Source organism: Panthera onca, chromosome C2, assembly GCF_046562875.1.
Source record: "Panthera onca isolate mPanOnc1 chromosome C2, mPanOnc1 haplotype 2, whole genome shotgun sequence".
Lineage (NCBI taxonomy): Eukaryota > Metazoa > Chordata > Mammalia > Carnivora > Felidae > Panthera > Panthera onca.
This window is the reverse complement of record NC_138347.1, coordinates 55,577,347-55,591,602: the sequence shown is the minus strand read 5'-3', so window position 1 is coordinate 55,591,602 and position 14,256 is coordinate 55,577,347. Positions and strand designations below refer to the sequence as shown.

Sequence of the window (14,256 nt, the reverse complement as noted above, 5' to 3'; positions counted from 1 at the left end):
AGATGTCTTGAAAACATTTTTTATCCAGATTTTATGGTTTTTCAAAACTAAACCGTTAGTGATACCAACTTCTCCAGCAAAACCAGATGTAGAAGATTTAAAATGCATTTTTATTTCATTTTAAAGAAATTTCTAATTTTATAAACATTAAATTCTAAATATATGAAAAATGTCACTCCTGCTTCTCTAAGGATTTTTTGTCTGGTATGTTGAGTTCTTTAAGTTGTTGTTATTTATTAATTCCAATCCCCACCATTAACTAACATGCAGTTATAACATTTTAAAATAATTATTTCTGAGGAAAAAATACTTTGAATTTATACTCTGTCAAATATAGACATTTGATAATGCCTTAGAAATGAAACACCAATTTTAGAAGGAGTAAATTTCATTACTTTTTCTAAATTAAAAGTAACAAAGAATTTTGGCAAGATGCATAAATGAAATTTATTAAATACAAAGAAAAATCCAAACCTTGCTTATATCGTATTTTAATTCATTTTAAATCAATTCCAGAAGGAAAAAGAAGGCTTGCTTATGTCCAAAAGATACTAAAATTGATGAATCACTGAATTCTACTCCTGAAACCAATATTGCACTATATGTTAACTAACTGGAATTTAAATAAGAATTTGAAAAGATACTAAAAAAGGGAAATGAGAAGATAAGAAACTTTATAAGACAAAGAGCAAACCCCATTATTATAAAACCATTAGACTGAATATATTTAGATCTGGGAAACATCAATTTCTTGCCAATAACCATTTACCTTAAGAAAATTGAAAAAATATTTTCCCCATGTCAAAGACTAAAATCGGAGGTCTAAGGATGATTCTCCAAGGCACAAGAATTATAAATCTGGATTTATTGGTTTCATCCTTGTGTTTATACAGTAACAAAGATTCTTCTTCCTATGGAAAATGATAAAAATAACATTTGCATATAGATCAGGACTAGAAAAAATTAGTTCAATAACAGATTTACTAAAGCAAGGAATTGAAAGTGATCATTAACATTTTTATTACTGTTATGTTCACATACTGATATTTTGCAGATTTAAAAGCATATACACATAAAAGTTAGAATAGAAAATATGCTAGGGGCTGGAACTATGGGTGGCATTTTTTCTCTTACATTTCTATAGTTTAATATTTGTGATTCAGCATGCATTACTTTCTTAATAAAAAAATACTATTGAGGTGCTTGGGGTAGCTCAGTTGGTTAAGCTTCTGACTCTTGATTTAGGCTCTGGTCATGATCTCATGGTTTATGGGATCGAGTCCCACGTCGGACACTGTGCTGGCAGTGTGGAGCCTGCTTGGGATTTTCTCTCTCCTCTCTCTCTCTTCCCCTCCCCTGTTAGCATTCTCTTTCTCTCAAAAATAAATAAACATTTAAAAAATACTATTAAAAAATTTTTTAGTAAAATTCTGTGAAAGCTGTAATATGTTGGTGTTTAGCCTTACTCTCTGGTGGCCACCCCTTATCATCATAAATCAGCCTTTGATGAGGCTTAACCATTCAGAACACTAAGTTAGAACATCCTGTCTGCTTCCTATCTCAAAGGAAAAAATGGAGACACTTGCTAACCTAGACTAAACCAGGAATGATCTCATGACATAGACTGGGCAGCATTGATGCTGACAATTAATAAAGAGCAGTCAGGTTTGTAACTCCTTCAGTGGATTTTTGACAGTTCTGTGGGATTTTATCTACTCAGGCCTGGTAGGGAAGAGAAGACTGGCAGATACCTACTTGTTAAGCAGTAATTGAGGAGAAATCTGAGCAAACTGTTTGTCAAACTGTGGTTTTGAAAAAAAGTTTTAACTAAAGATGCAAAAACAGTGCATGCAACACACAAAAAACACTTCCTGAAGTGCCAGGCCCTGGACAGTGTATGACATCTTTTTAATATAGTAGCACTTGTAGGTGCAGGAAACAAAACAAGCTATTAAAACACATAAAGGACAGAAAATGAGCCAAAATGATGAAATGGAAGGATTCTCCTCAAAAGAAATTCCAGGAAGAAGTGACAGCCAGAGGATTGCTCAAAACAGATATAAACAATATATCTGAGCAAGAATTTAGAACAGTAGTCCTAAGACTAATAGCTGGGCTTGAAAAAAGCATAGAATACAGCAGAGAATCTATTGCTGCAGAGGTCAAGGACCTCAGAAATAGTCATGATGAATTAAGAAATGATGTGAATGAGATGTAAAATAAACTAGATGCAGTGGCAGCAAAGATAGAGAAGCAGAGGTCAGAATAGGTGAAATAGAAAATAAAATTACGGGGGGCGCCTGGGTGGCGCAGTCGGTTAGGCGTCCGACTTCAGCCAGGTCACGATCTCGCGGTCCGTGGGTTCGAGCCCCGCGTCGGGCTCTGGGCTGATGGCTCGGAGCCTGGAGCCTGGAGCCTGTTTCCGATTCTGTGTCTCCCTCTCTCTCTGCCCCTCCCCCATTCATGCTCTGTCTCTCTCTGTCCCAAAAATAAATTAAAAAAAAAAAAAAAAAAAAAAAAAGAAAATAAAATTACGGAAAATGATGAAGCTCAGAAAAAGAAAGGAAATTACTAGACCATGAGGGGAGAATTAGAGACCTAAGTTATTCAATGAAATGAAATAATATCTATATTCTAGGAGTTCCAGAAGAAGAAGAGAGAGAAAGCACTGCAGGTTTATTTGAAAAAACTATAGCTGAGAACGTCCCTAATCTGGGAAAGGACACAGACATCCAAGTCAAGAAAGTACAGAGAACTTCCTTCAAAATCAACATAAACAGGTAAACACCATGACATATCACAGTAAAACTGGCAAAATACAAAGATAATGAGAGAATTCTGAAAGCAGCTAGGGGCAAACAGGCCTTAACCTACAAGGGTAGACAGATAAGGGTAGCAACAGATCTGTCCACTGAAACTTGGCAGGCCAGAAGGGAGTAGCAGGAAATATTCAATGTGCTGAATAGGAAATATATGCAGCTAAGAATCCTTTATCCAGCACAGCTGTCATTCAGAATAGAAGGAGAGATAAAGGCCTCCCAGACAAACAAAAGCTAAAGGAACTCATGACCACAAAACTAGTCTTATGGGAGATCCTAAGGGGGACTCTGTGAATAGAAAGCAGCAGACGACAAAGATACAGAGATATCACCACAAGCATGGAACTGACAGATAACACAATGGCACTAAATCCATGTTTCAATAATCACTCTGAATATAAATGGATTAAATGCCCCAATCAAAAGACATAGGGTATCAGAATGGATTAAAAACAAAAACAAAAACAAGATCCATCTATATGCTACCTACAAGGGACTCATTTTAGACCTGAGGACACCTGCATATTGAAAGTGAGGAGATGGAGAATTATCTGTCATGCTACTGGATGTCAAAAGAAAGCTGAAGTAGCCATACTTATATCAGACAAACTAGATTTTAAAACAAAGATGCTAACAAGAGACAAAGAAGGGCATTATATCATAATTAAGGGGTCTATCCATCAAGAAGAGCTAACAATTATAAATGTTTATGCCCCCAATGTGAACACCCAAATATATAAACCAATCACAAACATAAATAAATGTATAGATAACAGTACTGTGATTGTAGGAGACTTTAATACTCCACTTACAACAATGAACAGATCATCTAGGCAGAAAATCAATAAGGAAACAATGGCTCTGAATGACATATTGGACCAGATGGACTTAACAGATATATTCAGAACTTTTCATACAAAAGCAGCAGAATACACATTCTTCTCAAGTGCACATGGAACATTCCCCAAAACAGATCACATGCTGGGTCACAAAACAGCCCTCAACAAATATAAAAGGATTGCGATCATACCATGCATATTTGAAACTTGAAAACAACGAAAAGAAAAAATTTGGAAAGTCTACAAATACATGGAGGTTAAAGAACATCTTAGTAAAGAATGAATGGGTCAACCAGGAAATTAAATAAGAAATTAAAAAAATATTTGGAAGCAATGAAAATGAAAACACAACAATCCAAACCCTTTGGGATGCAGCAAAGGCAGTCCTAAGAAGAAAATACATTGCAGTCCAGAACTATCTGAAGAAGCAAGAAATGTCCCAAATATAGAATCTATCCTCACATCTAAAGGAACTAGAAACACAGCAGCAAAGAAAGCCCAAAGCCAGCAGAAGAAGAGAAACAAAGATTAGAGCAGAAATAAGCAATATAGAACCCCAAAACCCACAGTAGAATAGATCAATGAATCTAAAAGCTGGTATTTTGAAAGAATAAACAAAATTGATAAACCCCTTGCCAGACTTCTCAAAAAGAAAAGAGAGCCCAAATAGATAAAATCATGAATGAAAGAGGAGAGATCACAACCAACACCACAGAAACAAAAACAATTATTAGATAATACTATGAAAAATTATATGCCAACAACCTGGACAATCTGGAAGAAATGGACAAATTCCTAGACACTCACACACTACCAAAACTCAAAAGGGAAGAAATAGAAATTTTGAGGAGACCCAGAACCAGTGAAGAAAACGAATCCATTATCAAAAATCTCCCAACAAATAAGAGTCCTGGGTCAGATGGCTTCACAAGGGAATTCTATTAGACATTTAAAGCAGAGTGAACACCTATTCTTCTCAAGATAGTCCAAAAGACAAAAATGGAAGGAAAGCTTTCAGACTTATTCTATGAAGGCAACATTACCTTGATTCCCAAACCAGACAAAGACCCCGCTAAAAAGGAGAATTACAGGCCAAATCCCTGATGAATATCGATGCAAAACTTCTCAATAAATACTAGCAAAACGAATTCAGCAGTATATTAAAAGAATTATTCACTATGATCAAGTGGGATTCATTCCTGGGATGCAGGGCTGATTCATTATTTGCAAATCAATGTGATACATCACATTAATAAAAGAAAGGATTAGTACCATATGATCCTGTCAATAGATGCAGAAAAAGCATTGGATAAAATACACCATCTTTTCTTGATAAAAACCTTTAAGAAAGTTGGGATAGAAGAACATATCTTATCATAAAAGCCATATATGAAAGGCCCATAGCTAATATCATCCTCAATAGGGAAAAACTGAGAGCTTTTTCCCCTGAGACCAGGAACACAACAGGGATGTCCACTCTCACCACTGTTATTTAACATAGTGTTGGAAGTCCTAGCTTTAGCAATCAGACAAAAAATAAAATAAAAGGCATCCAAATGGTCAAAGAAGAAATCAAACTTTCACTTTTTGCAGATGACATGATACTCTGCATGAAAAACCTGAATGACTCCACCAAAAAACTGCTAGAACTGATAAATGAATTCAGCAAAGTCACAGGATATAAAATCAATGTAAAGAAATCATTGCATTTCTATACATTAATAATGAAACAACAGAAAGAGGTATCAAGCAATTGATCCCATTTACAATTGCACCAAGAACCATAAAATACCTAGGAATAAACCTAATCAAACAGGTAAAAGATATGTACACTTAAAACTATAGAAAGCTTATGAAAGAAATTGAAAAGACACAAAGAAATGGAAAAAATTCCATGCTCATGGATTGGAAGAATAAATATTGTTAAAATGTCAATACCACCCAACACAATCTACACATTCAATGCAATCCCAATCAAAATTGCACAAGCATTCTTCTTGAAGCTAGAAAAAACAATCCTAAGATTTGTATAGAACCACAAAATACCCCAAATAGCCAAAGTAATGTTGAAAAAGAAAACCAAAGCAGGAGGCATCACAATCCCAGACTTAAGCCTGTACTACAAAGCTGTAATCATCAAGACAGTACGGTATTGGCACAAAAACAGATATATAGACAAATGGAATAGAATGGAGAACCCAGAAAGTGTCCCACAAATGTATGGCCAACTAATCTTGACAAAGCAGGAAAGAGTATCCAATGGAAAAAAAGACAGTCTCCATAGCAAATAGTGCTGGGAGAACTGGAGAGCAAGGTGCAGAAGAATGAACCTGGACCACTTTCTCACACCATACACAAAAATAAACTCAAAATGGATGAAAGACCTAAATGTGAGACAGGAAACCATCAAAATCCTAGAGCAGATAACAGGCAACAACCTCTCTGACCTTGGCCACAACTTCTTACTTGACATGTCTCTGAAGGCAAGGGAAATAAAAGCAAAAATGAACTATTGGGACCTCATCAAGATAAAAAGCTTTTGCACAGCAAAGGGAACAATCAATAAAACTAAAAGGCAACCAACAGAATGGGAGAAGACATTTTCAAATGACATATCAGATAAGGGGTAGTATTCAATATCTATAAAGAACTTACCAAACTCAACACCTGAAAAACATACAATCCAGTGAAGAAATGGGCAGAAGATGTGAATAGACACTTTTGCAAAGAAGACATCCAGAAGGCTAACAGACACATGAAAATATACTCAACATCGCTCACCATCAGGGAAATGCAAATCAAAACCACATTGAGATACCACTTCACACTGGTCAGAGTGGTTAAAATTAACAACTCAGGAAAAAAAAAAAACATGTTAGGATGTAGAGAAATGGGAACTCTGTTATACTGTTGGTGGAAATGCAAACTGGTGCAGCCACTCTGGAAAACAGTGTGGAAGTGCCTCAAGAAAATGAAAATAGAACTACCTTATGACCCAGCAATAGCACTACTAGGAATTTATCCAAAGGATACAGGAATGCTGATTCATAGGGGCACATGTACCCCAATGTTTATAGCAGTACTATCAACAATAGCCAAATTATGGAATTATGAAAAGAGCCCAAATGTCCATCAACATGAATGGATAAAGGTGTGTGTGTGTGTGTGTGTGTGTGTGTGTGTGTGTGTGTATACATACATATACATATATATGTGTATGTATATATACATATATATATATGTATATATACTTACCCACACATAATGGATACTACTCTGCGATAAAAAAAAAATGAAATCTTTCCATTTGCAACCACATGGATAGAACTGGAGGGTATTATGCTAAGTGAAGTAAATCGGTCAGAGAAAGATAAGTTTCTCAAGTTCCACATATGAGTGAAAACATAACAGAAGACCATAGAGGAAGGAAAAGAAAAATAAGTTACAAACAGAGAGGGAAGCAAACCATAAGAGACTCATAAATACAGAGAACAAACTGAGGGTTGATGAGGGTGGGGGGTTGGGGAGGCAGGGAAAATGAGTGATGGGCATTGAGGAGGGCACTTGTTAGAATGAATACTGGGTTTTATATAAGTGATGAATCACGGAAATCTGCTCCTGAAGCCAAAACTACACTGTAGGTTAGCTAACTCGACAATAAATTATTAAGAAAAAGAAAAAGAAAAATGTTTTAATTGATCTTAATAAATTATCCCTTGATTTCACTTTCATCTTTCATAATTTTCAGCCTTTTTTGTTCATGGAAATCCTGAAAAATAAGCCAATCATTATGAACATCTCAGCAACACCTTTGTCTTATACCTTATAAAATTTTATTTCTAGGGATCTAACCAAGTCCTCTTTCACAAGTTTTATTCTGTGTACTCAGGGATAATTGAAGGACCCAGGAGAAGGCTCACTGGCTTCAAACTGACCAGGGATTATAAAAATAGTGGCAAGCCCAATCATTTGCAGTATCAATGATATTATAAGTATCCCATATTTTACTGAAATTTTTAGGTAGACTATATAAAATCACCTATAGACCATGATTGAAAGACTCTCTAGGTTGCACTTGTTTTTCAAGCCATTGTCTTTCCCTAGAATGGCTATTCTGTCCTATTTTAGAAGTTTCATTTGATTCACAAGGCCCATTTACTCAATATTTGCTGAATACCTATGTTATGGCAGATAATGATTTAGGCAAAAGATAAATAATAATAAACAAGATAGACACGAAGATTTCTGTTCTCATGAATCTTATATTATGAAAAAGATAATAAACAAGTAAACAACTGAGTTTTAGGTGAAAAGGCGAAAATGGTATCTGTGGTAGAGAAGAGGTCTGTTTTCATCATGGGAGTCCAAGAAAGCTACTCTGAGATCACACTGAAGCAGAGAACTGAAAGATGAGTGAAACATGTAGCCTAAAGAATATTCCATGTGTATAGTACCTAAGGTAAGGTCCTAATATGATTGAAAATCAGTAAGAGCTAATTCATTTCAACATTTACAACAAGAAACTCTGATTCTCCCAGCTCACAATGACCAAATTCTTATAATAGCGCTTGTCTGTGTCCTTCATTTGGCACCAAATGTGTGTTGCATTATAATACTAGCTATCTTTGAGAACTTGAGATGCTTGTTTTCCACTTAAGATTCATCTACTTCCTGCCAGGAACCTTGTCTTTTGCCTCTTGATATACTCAAAACCAAAAATAGTACTCTCATTCTATATTCAATAAACACTCATGACCATAATCTGATGTAATGACCTGTGCTACTGTCGTGCCCTCAAAGAGCTTATTATCAACTCTTGACTTACAGAGTTGGGCTGAGAGCAGTGACAGGCACTGGCTATCTAAAAAAAAAAAAAAGTATCCAATAAATGTATGTTGGCTTTGAACTTTTGTTTAGGTTTATTTTGTAATGATTTGATAATTTTATAAATGTGTTCATAATTAAAACAGTAGACTTAATTGAAATTACAGTTAAAGTGAATCACCTTTAGTTGCTGAAAAATGGCTTTGTGGTAGGCTTTTAGCATTAAAATGGTTTTTCTTGGACTAAAACAATACAAACTTCATAACTACAGCTTATAATTAGCCTTACTTTTTTGTCATATAATAGTGTTTCAAGACAGAAATCAAGGCATATGATGCTAGTTTTTTACACCCTTGCCATTTTATCTAAGCTGAGATAGCACATTGACAGAGAGATTATTCACAATGCAGAAGTGTGTTATTGCAATATTGGAATCCTAATAGTGGTTGTAAAATTTCATGGTTTAAGAAAATGATACAACCCATAGATACATGTTATAAAATGGAATATGATTTTTTTGAAATTAAAAGGTGAAGCATTTGTACATTGCCTTTTAAAAGTGCTGATCAAATACCATCAACTTTGAAGTAAAAATACTATAATTTTGACTTTATTCTGAGTTAGAATAACTCCCTGTGATAATATTATTCTAAAGTTGTTTTACTTCTGCATTTATCCAAAGAAACAACCTGGTGATTTTCAAGTCGTGTGTGTGTGTACTGATTGATATACAATATTGTATTAGTTTCAGGTATACAGCATAATGATTCAATATTTATATACATTAAGAAATGGTCACCACAATATGTCTAGTTATCCATTCACCACGTCCTCACCAACACTGGTCATTATCAAAAGGACAAGAAATAACAATTTTGACAGGTATGAGGTGATATCTCATGGTGACATTTGATTTGCATTTCCCTGATGGTTAGTGATGTTAAAGATTTTTCATGTGCCAGTTGGCCATCTACACATCTTTGGGAAAATGTCTATCCAGCTCCTTTGCCCATTTTTAATTGGATTTTTTATATTGAGTTTTAGGAGTTCTTTACATTTTTTGAATGTTAACCCCTTATCAGATATAGCATTTCCAAATATCTTCTGTCATTCATTTGGGAGAAGGCTGCCTTTTCATTTTGTTGATGATGGTTTCCTTCACTGTGGAAAAGCTTTTTAGTTTGATGTAGTTCTATTAGTTTATTTTTTCTTTTGTTGTCGTTGCCTGAAGAGACAGATCCAAAAATATTAAGACCAATGTCAAACTTAGTGTTTATGTTCTAGGAGTTTTGTGATTTCAGATCTTATATTTTAGTCTTTAATCTATTTTGAGTTTATTTTTATATATATGATGTATGAAAGTGGTTCAGTTTTCCCAGCATCATTTATTGAACAGACTGTCTTTTCCCTCATTGTATGTCCTTGACTCCATTGTTATAATTGACCATATAAGCACGAATTCATTTCTGGGCTTTGTATTCTGTTCCATTAATCTATGTATTGGCTTTTGGGCCGGTACCAAATTGTTTTCAAATCCAAGAACAAGACGCTTTCAGCTTTGTTCTTCTTTCCCAACATTTCTTTGGCTACTCAAGGTCTTTTATGGTTCTATACAAATTTTAGGATTATTTGCCCTAGTTCTGTGAAAAATGCTATTGGTATTTTGACAGAGATTGCATTGAATCTGTAGATTGATTTAGGTAATATGGACATTTTAACCACATTATTTTAATCCATGAGCACAGTATATCTTACCATTCATTTGTGTCATCTTCAATTTATTTCATCAATGACTTACAGTTTCAGAGTCTAGGTTTTTCACCTTCTTAATTTAAATTTATTCCTAGGTGTTTTATTCCTTTTGATGCGATTGTTAATGGACTGTTTTCTTTCTTTTTCTGGTAGTTTATTGTTAGTGTGTAGAAATGTAACAGATTTCTGTATATTGCTTTTGTATCCTGTAGCTGTACTGTATTCATTTAATAGTTCTAATTGTGTGTGGGTGTGGGTGTGTAATCCTTAGGAGTTTTTTTTTATGTATAGTAACCTGTTATCTGCTGATAGTGACAGTTTCACTTTTTCCTTTCCAATTTGGATGCTATTTATTTATTTATTTATTTATCTATTATTGTTGGCTAATTGCTATGACTAGGACTTCCAATACTATGTTGAATAAAATAGGTGAGAGTGGACATCCTTGTCTTGTTTTTGATCTTAGGGGAAAAGCTTTCAACTCTTCACCACTGAATATGATGTTAGCTGTGGGTTTGTCATACATAGCCTTTATTATGTTGAGGTATACTCCCCCATCTCCATTTTGTTGAGAATTTTATCATGAATGGATGTTGTACTTTGTCAAATGCTTTTTCTGCTTTTATCTAGATGATCATATGATTGTTATTCTTTATTTTGTTAAAAAGGTGTGTGTAGCACGTTCATTGATTTGCAGATATTGAACCAGGCTTGTATCCCTGGAATAAATCCCACTTGATCATGGAGTATAATCCTTTTACTGTATTGTTGGGTTCCATTTGCTAATATTTTGTGGCCAATTTTTGCATCCATGTTAATCAGGGATATTGGCCCATAATTGTTTTTTTGTATGGTCTTTGGTTTAGGTATCAGGGTACAGCTGGCTTCACAGAATAGGCTTGGAAACATTCTTTCCTCTTCAAATTTTTTGGAATAGTTTAAAGATAGGCATTAATTCTTCTTTAAATGTTCAGTAGTATTTACCTGTGTAGCTGTCTGGTCCTGGACTTTTGATTCTGAGTTTTTTGATTACTGATTCAATTTCATTACTAGTAATTGGTCTGTTCAAAATTTCTAGTTCTTCCTGATTTAGTCTTAGAAGATTTTACGCTTTTAGGACTCTATCCATTTCTTCTCGGTTGTCCAACTTGTTAGCATATAATCGTTTCTAGTAGTTTTTTAATAATCTTTTGTATTTCTGTTATATTAGTTGTAACTTCTCTTTCATTTCTAACTTTATTTGCCACCCCCCCCCTTTTGTTTTGACTCTGGCTAAATGTTTATCAATTTGTTTATCTTTTCAAAGAATCAGTTCTTAGTTTCATTAATCTTTTCTATTTTTTAAATCTCTGTTATTTATTTCTGCTTTTATCTTTATTATTTCCTTCCTTCTACTAACTTTGGTCTTTGTTCTTTTTCTACTTCCTTTAGATGTAAGATTAGATTGTTTATTTGAGATTTTTGTTGTTGTTGTTATTTAAGGTGGATCTGTATCACTAATCTTCTTAGAATTGCATTTGCTGTATCCCATAGGTTTTGGAGTATTGTTTTCATTTTCATTTGTCTCATGGTATGTTATTTCCTTTTTGATTTCTTCGCTGACCCAATGATTGTTCAGTAGCATTTTGTTTAGTCTCTGTGGGATTTTTTTGTTTTTTCAGTTTTTTTCTTAGAGTTGATTTCTAGTTTTATATTAGTTGTAGTCAGAAAAGGTGTTAAGATTTTAATCTTAAATTTATTGAGACTTGTTTTTGTGGCCTAATATGTGATTTTTCCTGGCCATTTGTTGTTTAAAAAGGTAGTTTGATGTTATAAAGAGGGAACACTTATTCTGATGTCAGGAATCTGGATTAGAATCATGGCCCTACTGCTTAATAGTTGTGCAAACTTGGGTAAACCACTTCCTCAGTGTTCTTGTCTCCTCAGTGGAAATGGCATCTTTCCTACAAACCTTCAAAACTTTCAGTTTCCTAGATCGTTGTCAGTTTTCAACCTTGCTAGGCAGTATTAAAAATTATTAAAGTTCATGTAGTTCAAATGGATCAATGAAATGTAATGGGGTTTAATATTTTATGTAATAAAATTACTTCTTAACAATCTATTGCTATGTGAAACTGGATGTAAAACTAATGGTCATATTTTCTTCTCCATCTTTTTTTAAGAGAATTTTTTAAATTTTCTATTGAAATATAATTGACATGTAACATTAGTTTCAGGCATATAATGTAATGATTTGCTATCTGTATATAATATGAAACCACAGTAAGTCTAGTTAACATCTGTCACCATTCATAGTTACCTTTTTTCTTGTGATGAGAACTTTCAAATTCTATTCTCTTAGCAATTTACAAATGGGAATGCAGTTTATTAACTATAGTAACCATGCTGTACATTTCACCCCTATGACTTATTTTGTAATGAAATTTGTACCTTTTGATGGCCTTCACCCATTTTGATACCCCTCCCCCACCACATACACATGCAACTACCAGTATGTTCTCTGTATCTATGAGCTTACTTCTTTATGTTTTTTTTAATTTAATTTTTTTTTATAATTTATTGCCAAATTGGCTTCCATACAACACCCAGTGCTCATCCCAACAGGTGCCCTCCTCAATGTCCATCACCCACTTTCCCCTCTCGCCCCACCCCCATCAACCCTCAGTTTGTTCTCAGTATTTAAGAGTTTCTTATGGTTTGCCTCCTTCCCTCTCTAACTTTTTTTCCCTTCCTCTCCCCCATGGTCTTCTGTTAAGTTTCTCAGGAACCACATATGAGTGAAAACATATGGTATCTGTCTTTCTTTGCCGGACTTATTTCACTTAGCACAATACCCTCCAGTTCCATCCATGTTGTTACACATGGCCAGATTTCATGCTTTCTCATTGCCACGTAATATTCCATTGTATATATAAACCACATCTTCTTTATCCATTCATCAGTTAATGGACATTTAGGCTCTTTCCATAATTTGGCTATTATTGAAAGTGCTGCTATAAACATTGGGGTACAAGTGCCCCTATGCATCAGCATTCGTATATCCCTTGGGTAAATTCCTAGCGGTGATATTGCTGGGTCATAGGGTAGATCCATTTTTAATTTTTTGAGGAACCTCCACACTGTTTTCCAGAGTGGCTGTACCAGTTTGCATTCCCACCAACAGTGCAAGAGGGTTCCCATTTCTCCACATCCTCTCCAGCATCTATAGTCTCCTGATTTGTTCATTTTAGCCACTCTGACCAGCGTGAGGTTTTAATTTGTATAACCACATCTTAGTGTGGTTTTGACTTGTATTTCCCTGATGAGTAGTGATGTGAGCATCTTTTCATGTGCCTGTTGGCCATCTGGATGTCTTCTTTAGAAAAGTGTCTATTCATGTCTTCTGCCCATTTCTTCACTGGATTATTTGTTTTTTGGGTGTGGAGTTTGGTGAGTTCTTTATAGATTTTGGATACTAGCCCTTTATCCGATATGTCATTTGCAGATATTTTCCCATTCCATCGGTTGCCTTTTGGTTTCATTGATTGTTTCCTTTGCAGTGCAGAAGCTTTTTATCTTGATGAGGTCCCAATAGTTCATTTTTGCTTTTAATTCCCTTGCCTTTGGAGATGTGTCCTGTAAGAAATTGCTGCAGCTGAAGTCAAAGAGGTTTTTCCCTGCTTTCTCCTCTAGGGTTTTGATGGTTTCGTGTCTCACATTCAGGTCCTTTGTCCATTTTGAGTTTATTCTTGTGAATTGTGTAAGAAGGTGGTCTAGTTTCATTTTTCTGCATGTTGCTGTCCAGTTCTCCCAGCACCATTTGTTAAAGACTTTTTTTCCCATTGGATATTATTTCCTGCTCTGTCAAAGATTAGTTGGCCATACATTTGTGGGTCCAATTCTGGAGTCTCTATTCTATTCCATTGGTCTATGTGTCTGTTTTTGAGCCAATACCATATTGTCTTGATGATTACAGCTTTGTAGTAGAGGCTAAAGTCTGGGATTGTGATGCCTCCCACTTTGGTTTTCTTCTTCAATATTAC

At 34.8% G+C, this 14,256-nt stretch overlaps 1 protein-coding gene across 1 annotated transcript in view; it reads right to left on the bottom strand.

Moving 5' to 3' along the window:
• Positions 1 to 475: 475 nt before the first annotated feature.
• The window catches only part of DZIP3 (DAZ interacting zinc finger protein 3), a 131,718-nt gene continuing 117,937 nt past the window's right edge, over positions 476 to 14,256 (bottom strand). The window contains exon 33 of the mRNA XM_060640091.3: positions 476 to 911. The gene's annotated coding sequence lies outside the window, so the exon portion shown is untranslated. The remainder of the gene's footprint in view (positions 912 to 14,256) is intronic.